General features: G+C 31.4%; 1 pseudogene; it reads left to right on the top strand.

The window, feature by feature from the left end:
* Positions 1-6,738: 6,738 nt before the first annotated feature.
* LOC113859919 lies at positions 6,739-11,024 on the top strand (annotated as a pseudogene).
* The last annotated feature ends 4,363 nt before the right edge of the window (positions 11,025-15,387 follow it).

Raw genomic sequence — 15,387 nt, 5'->3', positions numbered from 1 at the left:
TATAATTATTTGCATTGAATTATAGGATGACTATGTTCAAAGGCTTGAGGAGGCATCTTCTCAAGATCCAGAGTCAGTTGACCATGATACTATATGGTCAGAGACGGTGGGTGAGTTTTATAAAGGCCAAATTTATGGCATGGGGAGTCGCTTTGCAGACTCTATGTCTCCTGCATCTGTCACCGGAGATGTCTCTTCTCTTGTACCTGAAGAAGTGGAGGAGATGGTCTGCACTCAGATCCATGCCCTCAATGAAGAACTGCAGAAGCAAAATGAAGAGGTGTGGAAGAGCAAGGAAAGTGCATGGAAGAAGAAGTGGGCGAAGAAAATGGAGAAGAAGATAGAGAAGAAGGTGGCATCAAGGATGCAGAGGGAGGTGCAGCAATAGATGAAGCAACAGCATATGCAGATGCAGCAGATACATGCATACTTTGAGCTCATGAGAGCAAGCACCTCTACATCTCTTCATCCTCCTCCACCAGCTCCAACACCACCAATCTTCAGCTCCATGCGTCATTCCTCCTCTGACTCCTCCTTAACTGATGGCGATACTTTTTCAGAAGATGATAACACCGATTATTAGTTATCTACAATGTTATTTTATTTTTCATATTATTTTTCTAGATGTTTACTTCTTTCTTTGTAATGAAATTTTAATTTTACATTTTATAAATAACTTTTAATTTTAAATATATAGTTTTGTAGTTTATAAACTGTGATAATTAGGAACAGCGAGAAATAATTATGTTTATAAAAAAAATGAAACAATTTTTTTGAAATTTCATAAATAAATGTAATACAGATGGATTTTTCCATCTATAATACAGACAGATTTTTCCGTCTACAATTTACAGACAGATTTTTCCGTCTGTAATTATTTACTGACGCGCATATTATAGACGGACTGTATCCGTCAATAAATCCGTCTGTAATGCTAAAATCCGTCTGTAATAGTGAAAAAATTCGTCTGTAAATACGTCTATATTTTTAAGTTTTCTAGTAATGTTATTGGCCTAAATTCTGATTCTCTATGGAGGGGTAGGGACCATCTAGCTCCTATCCCTCCTGATAAACCTCCAGATCCTCCCCTATTAATGGAATTAGATAATTCTAGTAATAATGACAATAAAAGGAAAATCCAATAGGTATCGATAATGGTGTATTAAGCGTTGTGGAACATCCTGAGGATGTATTCAAATCTTCTTCTTAAATTTTTATGAATTGCTTATTTTGGAATTGTAGGGGTGCTGGGGGAAAATCTTTTCCTAGACTTGTTAATGATCTCATTAATATCCATAGTCTTGAGTTTGTGACCTTGTTTGAAATGCGAGTCAACTCTATTAAAGTTGATTCGATAATTAAGAAATTTAACCTAGATAGTTTTGTTAAAATGGATGCTGTTGGGTTTTCTGGGGGCATATGGTGCTGCTGGAATTCTAGCAAAATTAAAGTTGACATCTTAGAAAAAAAACAATTATTTTATTCACTTGAAAATTCAGAATGGTCAGAGTAATTGTGTTCTCTCTGCAGTTTATGTCAGTCCTCAAGAGGGTTTGAGGGCGAAGTGTTGGGAATTGCTTTCTGATTTTAGTTCTACTATAAACTGTCCCTGGTGCCTTGATGGGGACTTTAATTCTATTTTCTTTGAAAATGAGAAGACTGGAGGCAAACCAACTAACCTAAATCTCATGCGTCAATTTGCTGATTGCATTAATTCTTGTGGCTTACAGGATTTGGGATTTAAAGAAAGTCCCTTTACCTGGTAAAGAGGTGATATTAAGGAAAGGTTAGATAGAGTTCTGGTTAATGACTCTTGGAGGATGCTTTTTCAATATAGTTCCCTAATTCATCTTCCTATACCCAAATCTAATCATGTTGCTTTATGGTTGAAAATTAAAAATAAGGATAGTTGGGTTCCTAAGCATAAACCTTTTAAGTTTTTGACTCCCTGACTGTTCCATAAGGATTTCAAAATCCAAGTTAGAAATTCCGGGTTACTTCTCAGTCTTGGACTGACAATGTGGCCAACTTTACTTGGAATATATCAGATTAGAATCATACTGTGTTTGACAACATTTTTAATAGGAAAAGGATACTGTTAAATAGGATTCAGGGAATTCATTGTAAACTATCCTTTCAAGATAACCCTTTCCTCAACAATCTGATGCTTTCTTTGTGGAAAGAATATCAAGAAATCATAGACTATGAGGAAATGTTATGGGCTCATCAGTATAAATCTAATTGGCACAGGTTAGGAGATAGGAATAATAGATTTTTTCATAGAGTTGTTATCAATCGTAGGATTGCTAATAAGATTGATACCCTTAGAAATGAGGATAATTCTTTGGAATTTGATCCTCTCAAGCTTCAAGACCTTGTTGTTAATTATTTTAGAAATTTATTTACTGATCATAATTCTGATAGGTATTCTCTCCACACTGTTTCTGGGTTCCCTACTCTTAGGGTAGAAGATAACTTGGTTTTAAATGTTGATTTATCTTTAAATGAAATTAAAGTTGCTCTATTTAGTATTGGCAATATGAAAGCTCCTGGCCCTGATGGTTTGCACGCTCTATTTTTTAAAAATCAATGGAAGGTCTTGGCCCCTTTTATTTGTAAATTTGTTTCTAACATTTTTGCAAATCCTTGTAATATTGCCTCTGTTAATGATACAACAATTACTCTTATTCCTAAAATTAATAATCCTAATTCTATTAATCAATTTAGACCTATCTCTCTATGTAATGTTAGTTATAAAATTATAACTAAACTTTTAGCCAATAGAATTAGAGGTACCTTGCCCCATCTTATTTCTGCCAGCCAAACTAGTTTTATTCCTGAGAGGCATGCAATTGATAACACTATCATATTACAAGAATTGTTGCATTCTATTAATATATTGAAGGCCAGCAACAGATACATGGTTATTAAGATTGACCTAGAAAAGGCTTATGATAGGCTTAGGTGGCAATTTATTGTAGATACTCTTAAGATCATAGGCTTTAATGAGAAGTTATGTGATATTATTAGATATTGTGTATCCTCTGTATCTATGTCTTTAAATTGGAATGGGTATAGGACTGACACTTTTAAACCTGGCAGGGGTGTTAGGCAAGGGGATCCTATTTCCCTTTACTTATTTGTCATGTGTCTTGAGAGATTTGCTCATCTTATTCAAGATAAAATTAATAGTGGTTGTTGGGTTCCTTTTTCGATTAGTAATAGGGGCCCTAGAATATCTCATTTGTTTTTTGCTGATGATATTATTTTGATTGTTAAAGCTGATTTTTTAAATGCTGAGGTTATTACTGAGGTTCTGAATGATTTATGTTATGCTTCTGATTTGTCTATCAATAAAGATAAATCTTTTGTATATTTTTCTAAAAATTGTGATTCTGGTCTGTCTAAGGAATTGAGTACAAAGCTTGGTTTTAAATCTTGCTCTCAGTTTAGTAAATATCTAGGAATCCCAATTAGCAATTTAAAATTATTAAGAAATGATTTTGCTTTCCTAATTGATAAAATTAGAAAAAAAAAACTTTCTGTTTGAAAAATGAATTCGTTATCCATGGCTGGCCGTGTTACTCTTGCTCAGTCTTGTATTATGAGCATCCCTAATTATTTTATGTAGGCTGTTCTTTTTTCCTAAATCTGTTTGTAAGGAAATTGATACTCTTTGTAAGAATTTTATTTGAGAATCTTTGGGAGGCAAGAAGTGCCATTTACTAGGTTGGGATAAAATTTGTAGACCTATTAGTGAGGGTGGTTTGGGTTTCCGTAAAGTTACTTGGGTTAATCAAGCCTTTATTATGAATCTCTGGTGAAGGCTTTTCTCTTATCCTTCTGAATTATGGTCCCAGGTCATGTATAAGAAGTACAAATTTTCTTTCAGCAAAAATCTTGTGGTTAGTACTAACAATAAATCTTCTCCACTTTGGAAATCTATGACTTTTGTTTGGGGTTTTTTCTGTCAAGGATTGGGTTGGACCTTAAGGAATGGGATGACTGTAAATTTCTGGCAGGATGTTTGGCTGCCAAAATCTGTCTCAATATGTTATTCATCTTATTACTGATAAATTTTTAAATGAGCCTGTTGCTTCTTTAGTTTGTCAAGGTAGTTGGCATTGGAATAGAATTCAATAGCTTCTTCCTCCTTCTGTTTGTAATTCTATTGCTAGCTTTGTTCCCCATTTGATGAATCAGGATGATGACAAATTTTTTTGGAGAATGTCAAATAATGGTATTTTTTCAATTAAAACAACATATTCTCTTATTGCTGGTCAGTACTTAAGTAGGCAGGATGATAATCATATTTTTAAACTTGTTTGGGATTGGAAGGGTCTCCCAAAAATTAATATTTTTCTTTGGAAAGTTGCCCGTGGTAAGCTTTTGACTAATGAGAAAAGATTTAATCGCAAAATGTCCTCTTCCTCTATGTTTACTAGGTGTTATGAAGCTTCTGAGACAGTTGTTCATGTTTTTCGTGATTGTCTCCATGCTTCCCAAATTTAGAACCGATTTATTCCTCCTGATCAATGGACTTTTTTCTTCAGTCTTGGTCTTTATAACTGGCTGAAGTTAAATCTGTCCAGTAGTCAATTTAATCTATTTCCATTCTGGAGTAAATTGTTTGGTATAATTAGTTGGAATATTTGGTGTAATAGGAACTGTGTGGCTTTTCAAAATTCTCCATTATCCTATGATGCTTTATTGAACAAAATTATTAATGATTTTGGTTGTATGGTTCTTTCTGATAGAGGCAACCGGAATCTTTCTGCTGATTGGTTGGAACCTAGAAGCTTTGTTTCGTGGACTCCTCCACCAAAGGACCATTTAAAGCTAAACATTGATGGAGCTTCTTTCTCTGCTGAGAGTGCTAGTTGTGGGGCTTTGCTGCGTAACCACAAAGGGACCTTGTTGGCTGGATTTCATAAGGTTCTTCCTTCTTGCTCCCCCATTGTTGCAGAACTTTGGGGAATTTATTGGGGTCTTGAAAGTGTTATTTCTAGGAATATCAATGTTATTTGGATTGAATGTGATTCTAAGGATGCTATTTCCTTAGTTTCTAATGTTCAAAGTAGTACTCATCCTTTATTTTTTCTTATTGATAAAATTAGGAACATTCTTAGGAGATTTAAGTTTGTTTGGCTAAACCATATTTTGAGAGAGGCTAACCATTGTGCTAATTGGTTGGCTAAACATGGGTCTGAGGATGGTTTACCTTGTTTTTCTAGGGCTCCCGCTTCCCTTGATCCCCTCCTAACGCTAGATTATTTAAGAGTTTCTTGACCTAGAGTGTTTATTTAGGCTTTTGTGTTTGTTGGGCTTTTTGCCTCGTTTAATATCAAAAATAAAAAATAAAAAAATATTGATACGAATAATAACAATATCCATGATAATGTAGCAGTTAAAAGATAAAAAGGATTGAAAATATTTACTGTAGCTAGATGGAGTGGATTATCGAAGGCTATTGGGATGTAATTTCGCGGTTTGTGTGCAAAACAATCGCTTTGTTAGAACGAACGATTAGAATCCTACAAGAAATTGTCAATGCGATGTTCTTCAACAAACCACAATTTGTCGTATTTTCTCGCAAGGGTAGAGAGTGAGATCTTGTCCCAAATAGGTCATTGTCTAATTGTACAAAATTGATTTTAATTATAATGTGACTAGAAACTACTGGTAATCTTTGACCAGTAAATCAAGTATATACATCTTCAAGAAATAAATTTATTGAAAAAATATGTTGAACAATATTGAATAATATAAATTAAAAAATTAAATATATTTTTAGTTTCTAAAAAATATTTTAATTTTTTTAAATGGATGATTTTAATATCTCTTTATATAGAATTGGATGACATTGTTTACTTCATCCAGTTAAATGATGATTAGGAAGCTCAACTCCGCTTCAATTTTGCCACATGTCCAATTAATTAAACTGTTAGAAGTCTAATTTTAAAATTCAGCAATTATTCATTACAATAAATTAGTAATTACTATGTTAAAGAAATTCTCAAGCATTAATAATTTTTTATTATTTTATTTTTAAAATTAGGGATCTAACAGTATGAGAGTAATTGAACGCGTCATTTTAGAAAATAAAAAATTAAAATTAAAAAAAAACTGAAAACATATTTGATAAAAAAATTATTTGTTGTTTTTTTGTCCAAAAATCATTATTGACTGAAAAAGGGTTTGGTCCTATTTGTGCAGGGCAATAATAATAAATGAGTGGTTCCCAGTGCGTGGCCATGCATGCTTCGTATGAGTTACGAACCATTGAAAGCGGCCTATAAATAGTGTCAAATGGTGCGCTTATTTTCTGCCTTCCTTCTTTCCTCTCTCATACACACCCCTTACTCTTGACACAATATCTATGGGTTTCTTTCAACCTATCGTTACTTTAGTGAATGGGCCAACAATTTCTCCAAGCAAATACTCAACTTTTTTGGGTGCCAAGTTTGTACCCAACCATGCCTATTATAGTTGCCATAGTAAAATCTATTTTAATATTTCCTCGATGCAAAATATTCATGTTTCTGAAAATGGAAAAGGCAGGGTAAAGGTAGTTTTCTTACTTTTCTCTATGCTTTAAATATTGAAAGATTTTGATAAACTATGTGTAGCTAGTTGATCCTTTCAAACTCAATCATTTAGGAAGCTCTTCCAATTCGACATGCTAAAGCATTGAATAAAGTTAAGCTTGAACTGGTAAGGAAGACAAGGGAACATGTAGATTATGGTTTACCTATGTTGGACTCCATCCAAAGACTAGGCATTGACCACTATTTTGAAGAGGAGATTGAAGACATCCTCAAAAGGAAGCATACGATGCTTATAGTTCAAAGCTATCAAAATGATTATCAACAACTGTCCAAAGTAGCACTTGAATTTCGTCTGTTAAGACAACAAGGGTATTACATTCATGCAGGTTTGTGTGCTTTGAAAAGGGATTAATCTCTTAACTAATTTTTGAAGTGGTAAAACAGTACATAATCTCATATTTACTTTTGTTCGCATTGCACAATTAAGGTGACAGACATTGGCCACTGCATCACATGTACCTTTTGTCATGCAAATGCTTATTTTAGTGTACGTTATTACCTTATAAACTCATAAATTTCAACACTTAATTCACTTTATTTTTTATATATACACACATTAATTTGCACACATTATCTAAAAATTGATATTTATTTATATTTTGATAAAATATTATACATTAAAATAAAGTAATATAATATTTGTTAATTTCTTATATGAAATTTTATAAATTTAATCTACTTGATAATTTCTTTTAAAATAATAATTAAATTGATAAATATTGTATTATATAAAAAATTATTAAGTAATATAATATGTTTAAATTTAATATATAATATCGATAATCAGGACCACACAAAAATTGTTTAAAAGACAAAATATTATTCTGATAGTACTGTTCTTTTCTTGGTTTACTTATCCTTTCATATTTATCTCTCTTTCCTATTAAAAAGTAAAAAACAAACATATCATTTTCTCAGTTAGTTAATTATTGAATATTTCTTTATATATAAATTTATTGACGTATATCATTTTATCAGTTAGTTAATTATTGAATATTTCCTTATATATAAATTTGTTGTATATAATAATTAAAATTTTATTTATTTATTTGGTTTTAACTCCTCTTAACCGAAAATTCTGACTTTACTCTTGATAGATTACATGCACTGTAAAAAATATGATAACATATAAGCTTTTATTTTTATACGTTATACATCTTTCAGTCTAAAAATAGCTAATTACATATAAATACATGTTACCACATTTGACAGAGCAATAAAACAAATAACTTCACCACCCAAATTTATTGACGCAAGATAAAAAAAACAGTAAGGTAGCAATGGGCCTAATACAAGGTTTGAAAATCTGCCGCTCAGACCTTCTATTATTGCATAGGACCTTAATTGACCCCAACAACCCTTGCCAACGTATGACCACAACGAAAGATACATTTTGCATCAATCCATTACGTCATAAATAATACGACAGTTGTCTTTGAGCTGGCAGACTACAGACTACTAAGTTCATTTGGGATGACCCACTAAGATAGCAAGTTTCAGAGAGTGGAGTTTAAAAAATTTGGATATAATTTAAATTTATAGAAATAGCGTTCAAAATTAATAAAATCTGGCTCAGAATTATCTACATTAAACTTAATTCAGTTTAGACTAAAAATTTAGACCCTATATTTTATCATGCAGGTAGGCCAATCTACAAAATTGCCTTCGTATGAAAAACCCTGAGTTGTCAACCCCCATCTCATAGCTGAAAACATCTAAACAATAAAAGCCAATCTGCTTAGTACAAAGAATTATTGATTTATATCCTCAGCGATTATATTTTTAACGTAGACCCACAATATTTATAAACATAAGTTTTTATTAAATAAAATTTATATTAACGCAGCAAAATTAATTATTAACATTTGAAATGTTTTTTGGTACTGACTTAAGTATCTTAAAATGCCTGTGGTTTGATCTAATTGATGGCGCGCACAGACCATTTATCTATAAGGCACTGCTGATTTGCTGCATCTTACAGATATATTTGACAAATTCTGGGACGATAAAGGCAAGCTGAAGCGAACATTTTGTGACGATATATATGGGTTACTTGCGTTGTTTGAAGCCTCTCAAAGGAGAAGAGTATCTTCATGAAGCAGGAGAGTTCAGCCGCGAGCATCTTAATATGTGGTTGTCAAGATTTCATGACCATCCTCAAGTAAATTTTATTGCACATTCATTACGGTGTCCTACTCATAAAAGTATGTCAAGGTTCATGCCAACAATCTTAGAATTAGAAAATGGAGGATTGACAAGTTCTTTACAAGAACTGTCCAAAATAGACACCGAGATGGTTAGCTCTTTGCATCTTAAGGAAATTTTCGCAGTTTCCAAGTGAGTTTCATTTAACTCAGGGTCCTATATATATTTTCAAATTTTGATGTATGATTGTATTATACTAATTATTGTTCTAACGTATTAATGTTATAGATGGTGGAAAGAGCTAGGTTTGGCTAAGAACTTGAAGTTCGCTAGAGATGAACCAATTAAATGGTACATGTGGCCCATGGCGTGCCTCCCAGATCCCCGCTTCTCGGAAGAAAGGATTGAGCTCACAAAACCTCTGTCCCTTATCTACATCATTGATGATATATTTGATTTTTGTGGAAACATTGATCAACTCACTCTCTTTACGGATGCTGTTAAGAGGTATTGATATTTTCTCTGTGAATCCATCACTCATATCACAAAGTAAAATGTTTGTTTTTCAAAAGTCATGATTTTTTTACCAAAAAGAAGAACTTTTACACTTTCATATGTAAACACTTAAAAAAATTATAAAAAAAAAAATTATATATATATGTATATATATGCACGTGTAATAATTGAATTCATATATGCAATTTAAATGAAAATTACAATCTATAGTATAAATTTGCTTAAGCCTATGATTTAAATTTGCTTAAACAAATTTGGTAAAAAAGTAATTTTTATTTAAATTAAAAATATTTGTTTAAACAAATCAATAAAAAAGGGATTTTTACTTTAAATTAAAATTATGAAAAATTTTAAATTTTTTTTTAAACTATAAAAAAATTTGAGAAATTTTATGTAAGATTACATATTAAACTATTTTTTAATCAATTTTTTCAAGTTATTATTCTTATAATTATTATTATTATTATTATCAATAACTTAACTTAACTTTAAATAATTTTATTTCATTAATACTTCTCATGTTTTATATTTTAGTTAAAAAAATGAAAAAATACAAGCATATAGAGATCACATTTGGGTAAAAAAAAGAGAGGATCATGAACTCACCCACGTATAAGAGAAAAAGAAGAAAGAGATTCAATTGATGTAGCACTCCTCTGTCATTTCATTGAATCTTTGATTAAGACAAGTCTTTGGAGTACGTGTGCAGGTGGGACATGGCTGCGGCGGAGCAGTTACCAGATTACATGAAAGTGTGTTTTAAGGGTCTATATGACATAACTAACGAATTAGCTATCAATACCCACACCAAACATGGATGGAATCCTATAAGCACCCTAGTCAAATCGGTAAATTTAAAGTCACTAAATTAAAATTCAATATAAATTAGGCCTTAAAAGTCCATGAGATTTCATGTTGTACAATATATCATATCTTTGAACAACTGTTTATGCTCTGCTTGTTACAGTGGGTGAGACTCTGCAATGCTTTCCTGGAAGAAGCAAAATGGTTTGCTTCAGGGCACGTGCCAAAGGCAGAGGAGTACTTGAAGAATGGAATAGTCAGCAGTGGGGTGCACGTGATGCTTGTGCACTCATTTTTTTTCATGGGTAAGGGTATAACGGACGAAACCGTGACTCTGATGGATGACTTTCCAAGCCTTTTATCTTCAACAGCCACGATTCTAAGGTTGTGTGATGACCTGGAAGGGGACAAGGTACGAGAAATCTTAATAAATAAATAACTTATGTGTAACTTCATTCCACTTCAATTATTTGGACCCAAATAATTGAGAGTTAACAAAACATCTTGATAGTGTATAACTTGAATTAATTAAATTCAGCAACATTATTCAAAGTTTCAATTATGCAGGATCTTAATCGTGATGGAAATGATGGGTCGTATTCGAAGTGCTACATGAAGGAGCACCCTGGAGTTTCAATTGAACAAACACGGAAGCATGTGAGTCAACTGATTACAGATTCTTGGAAACGACTCAACGAAGAATCCCTCAATGAAGCAAATCCATTACCATCATCTTTTACTAAGATTTGCCTTAATGCTACTCGGATGATACCTCTGATGTACAGTTATGGCACAAACAGCCCATCAAAGCTAGAAGAGTATGTGAAATCGTTGGTTTATGGTGGTGGTTACTTGCGAAGGGTTCCGGAAGATAAGACTACTGTTCCACAAGATAATCTTAATAGTGACGAGGCAAGGCAGGTGATGCCATTAAAAAATATGTTATCATAAAACATTATTGTAAAAAGGAACGGTTAACGTGAGATAACATGTTATTTATTTTTCCTTATTATAATAGATTTTCAATGTAATCAGTTCTTTTGGCTATATTTTAACATAAGAGTATCGTGTTAATAAATATTTATAATAAATTTAAAGTTTCCTTCCTAGGTAAGTGGTGTTAATAATTTTGGTGTAGAAGATCAAGAATTTGAAATACTAGTTTTAAGGTACAAAATTAATCTTTATCTTTAGAGAGATATTTGTTTCCCACAAAGTTGTTAAAGGTTGATAACGATGTTTCTCTAGGATACAATGTCTTCAAATTTATTGTCTAGCAATAATAAGAATTGAAATTTAAAAATACTCAAACTCATATGTCATACACATTAAAAGTTTGTTACATGTTTAATAATAGAAATTATTTATAATTGATAATTTAGACGCAAATGAATAATTATATCTTTTTACTTAAAAGTCATGTCTTTTAACTCCGTATGAAATTTGAAAGTTATGTCCTTTCATTATTGGTGTCATCAAAAGCATTGTACATGAACCAACACACTTGTTCATGGTTCCAATTTAGTTTATGTAAAATCTTCGTAGCTTGTAGTGTCGTTGTGAACATTACAATGAAAAAATGTTTAATGACTGTTTCATCTTTTTTAATCATTTATCTTTCTTAATCATCTACATTTTAACTTGTAAATACATTTCAATACTATTTTACAAGTTTGAAATCAATTTATGCATGAAGAATATTTCACAACGATTAAATATTCCTTTAGTGTAAACTTTAAAAGTTCTAACAGGTGTATAATTGATTAAATCTTTGCTCTCTATGTTAGTACTAACAAATTTCACACACATAAATTGTATCTCCTATCAAGTTCAAGAATTTGTTAATTTTAAGCATTTGTATGGCCATGTGCTTATCTTGATTTCATAAATATTTACGAGAATAAAACCTCTAAAATTCTCGAAGGAAGTTGCGCCACTTCTATATTCACTTAGGTGGAATCCTTTGATAAATAATATTATCAATCCATTAAGAGTTTTAACTCACCCTTCTAATTTTATATATATATATGGCACTAAATCCTATATCTTAGTACTTCAATTGTTAAATAACTTGTTGTTACCCATTAAACTTTGAAACTAGTGTTCTACTAGAATAAGGTTGGGTTCTCATCATTTAATAATTATATGTTTTAATCTCATTTTAGCAGTATTCTCTTTGACCTTATCTCTTAACAAACCTTTAGTCAGTGGATCTTCTAAATTCCCTTGGGATTTTACATATATAATGGTGATTATACGATCTCTTATTAATTGCCTCATATACTCATGTCTCAAGCTTATATGTCTAGACTTTCCATTATAAATTTTGTTATATACTTGAGACATGGTTGATTAACTATCACAGAAGATCAAAATGACATTTATTAGTTGTGGCCACAACCTTATATCATATAATAAATTCTTAAGTCATTCTGCTTCTTTACTAGCGTCTTGTAAAGCTATAAACTCAACCTCCAGAGTAGAATGTGAAATACATGTTTGTTTCTTTTAAACCCAATTTATTACTCCACCACTTACGGTGAAAATCCATCCTAAAGTGTACTTATTATCATTTAGATTTATAATCCATCTAGCATCGAAATAACCTTCCAATACAGCAGGATAATTACTGTAATGTAATCCCAAGTTTATAGTTTTCTTGAGATAACCAAGAATTTTTGTTATAGCTTTCCAATGTTGATTACTTGGTTTTCTTGTAAATCTTGATAGTTTGCATAGAGCAAAAACTATATCTGGTTTAGTGCAATGCATTGCATACATTAAACTTCCAATAGCACTTACATATTCTAATTATGCTACAGGTCTTCCCATGTTTTCTTTTAATTTAAAATTAGGATAATAGGGTGTATTGGATTACTTAATTTTAAGATGCTCAAACTTTTCTAACATCTATGTAATATACTGAGATTGAGTTAAAACAATGTCGATGTTATGTTGAAGCACCTTTATGCCTAGTATTGTATCTACTTCATTCAAATCCTTTATCTTGAATTTAGAAGTTAGATACTCATTTATTTGATGAATCCCTTCTAAATTCATCCTAAAGATTAGCATATCATCCACATACAGACAAATTATTACTCTATAATCTTTAGTAAATTTGGAGTATATACATCTATATGCACTATTATGTGAGAAGCCATTTGATAATATTACAAAATTAAATTTCTCATGCCTTTGTTTAGGCACCTGTTTTAATCCATATAAAGCCTTAACAAGTTTACAAACTTTGTTTCATTTTCAGGTAGCAAATAGTCTTCCAGTTGTTCCATATAAATTTCTTTATTAAGATCTCCTTTAAGAACAACAATTTTAACATCAACTTGATGAACATGAAGCTTATAAATGGATGTTAATACTATAAGAGTCCTAAAAGAAGTCATTCTTGCACCAGGTACGTAAGTATCAAAATAGTCTAGACCTTCTTTTTGTTGAAATCCTTTCGCTACTAACCTTGCTTTAAAGGTTTGTAGAGAACCATTAATATCATACTTTCTTTTAAATACCCACTAACATCTTATAGGCTTTGATCCTTGAGGCAAATCAACTAAGATCCAAATATTATTAGATAATATTGAGTTCATTTCATCATCTTCTGCTTATTTTTAAAAAGCATAATCTCTAGAGGTCATTACTTCTTTAAATGTTTGAGGATCATCTTCTACACTTAGAACAATAGGGATTGTCACAACCCTTTTTTATAAGGAATCAAGAATATTATTTCTATACCACTTACTTACTTAAGATAGATAAATAATTGAAAACATAAGTATAAAATTCACTTCTCATTCAAAATAAAACAAAGTTCCTTACAACAAATATCTAGCAGAATAATATAATATTACATTTAGTTCATGATACTTAAAATATACAAAATTATACTACATAACTCCTTCTATATGAGGTCTCAGAATATAAGGAAAAAGACTTTAATGCAAAATTACTCGACTCCAGCCTTCTAACACTTCTCCACTGGCCCTTCAGCCTGTGAAGTAGATACAACACCTGCTACATCTGCTCACGTACTACTGTACAATCATCGCAGCACACACCCACACAACAGCAGAGATAGAAATGCAAGGGTGAGCTTACAAAAGAAAAATCATATATATAGAGCAAAATATTTCTCACAGCGACAGCCCCATGCATTCCCAGCCCATCTAATGCACAAGATGAAAATGATTCCAACTAGTTTTACAGCCTAAGTAATCCAGAAAGAACTGAGCTGGTCTGGGAGCGACCCATTACGGTATCTGGATCCAGACAGCACAACTCAACATGCTCTATCGTTACACGTCTACCAACCTAAACATGTAACTCGACTCTATAATGATGCAAAACATATATCTCAGTATGATGCAGTAGAGACAAAATCATATTCTGAACAGTTCAGCTAAAACAATTCATAATATCTCAGCCAAATTTCAACTTTTAAATCAATTAACAGTAGTTACAGCATAGAAAATAACTTTTATCCAGGAGATCTGACAAAATCATCTCCAAAATTCTTGTAATAACATATCAAATCATTCTAAACATCATTTAATAGTTAAAGTAAGCTCCATTTATCTTAGAATAGTAATTCACACCAAATCTATTGAATATTATTTGTTTTAAGGCAAGATTCATTGAAAATTTAGCTCTACAACAAAGTTTCTCTTCAGAACAAACATAGAATCTCATATCTGGTAAAAAATCTAAGTTTATGAGGGTTCATTATGAGAGAAAATGGTGATATATGACCTTGGATCTCTCTAGAACCTTTGAGAAGGGTAAAGAAATGAAAATTTCGTGCAAGGTCGCCTATTTATAGGCAAAATTCTAAAAAAAGAAATTGGTACTGTTCACGCCGGAGTTACTGTTCATACTACCTTACTGTTCAATACAGATTTACTGTTCACACCGATTTTACTATTCAATTTTTTTAAAATAATTTCAAACTTTATCTAAATCTATTCCAATACTAAATAATCTTTTAGTTAACATTTAACAAATACAAAATATTAGAGATTACTCAATAATAAATTTACAGGCCTGACAGGAATCTAAGTCTAGACCTAAGTCTTTCTTTATTCTAACTCTTTGGCTTTTTCTTGGTTAAAATAATTCATTGTTACTTAGTCTTTTATGGCCTTGACTTATGACTGCTTCTTGAGAATCTTTTGTATTCTTTTGAAGATATTTCAAATTGGAGTTTGAATCACTAATTAATTTATTTTCAATAAATTTCACCTCCCTTGATTCAACAACTCTATTGGATATTAAGTTTAAATTTTATATGTCTTAGAGTTTT

This window comes from Abrus precatorius, unplaced genomic scaffold (genome assembly GCF_003935025.1).
Source record: "Abrus precatorius isolate BTA unplaced genomic scaffold, Abrus_2018 Scaffold2, whole genome shotgun sequence".
In the NCBI taxonomy this organism is placed as follows: Eukaryota; Viridiplantae; Streptophyta; class Magnoliopsida; order Fabales; family Fabaceae; genus Abrus; species Abrus precatorius.
This window is presented reverse-complemented; position numbering and strand designations above follow the sequence as displayed.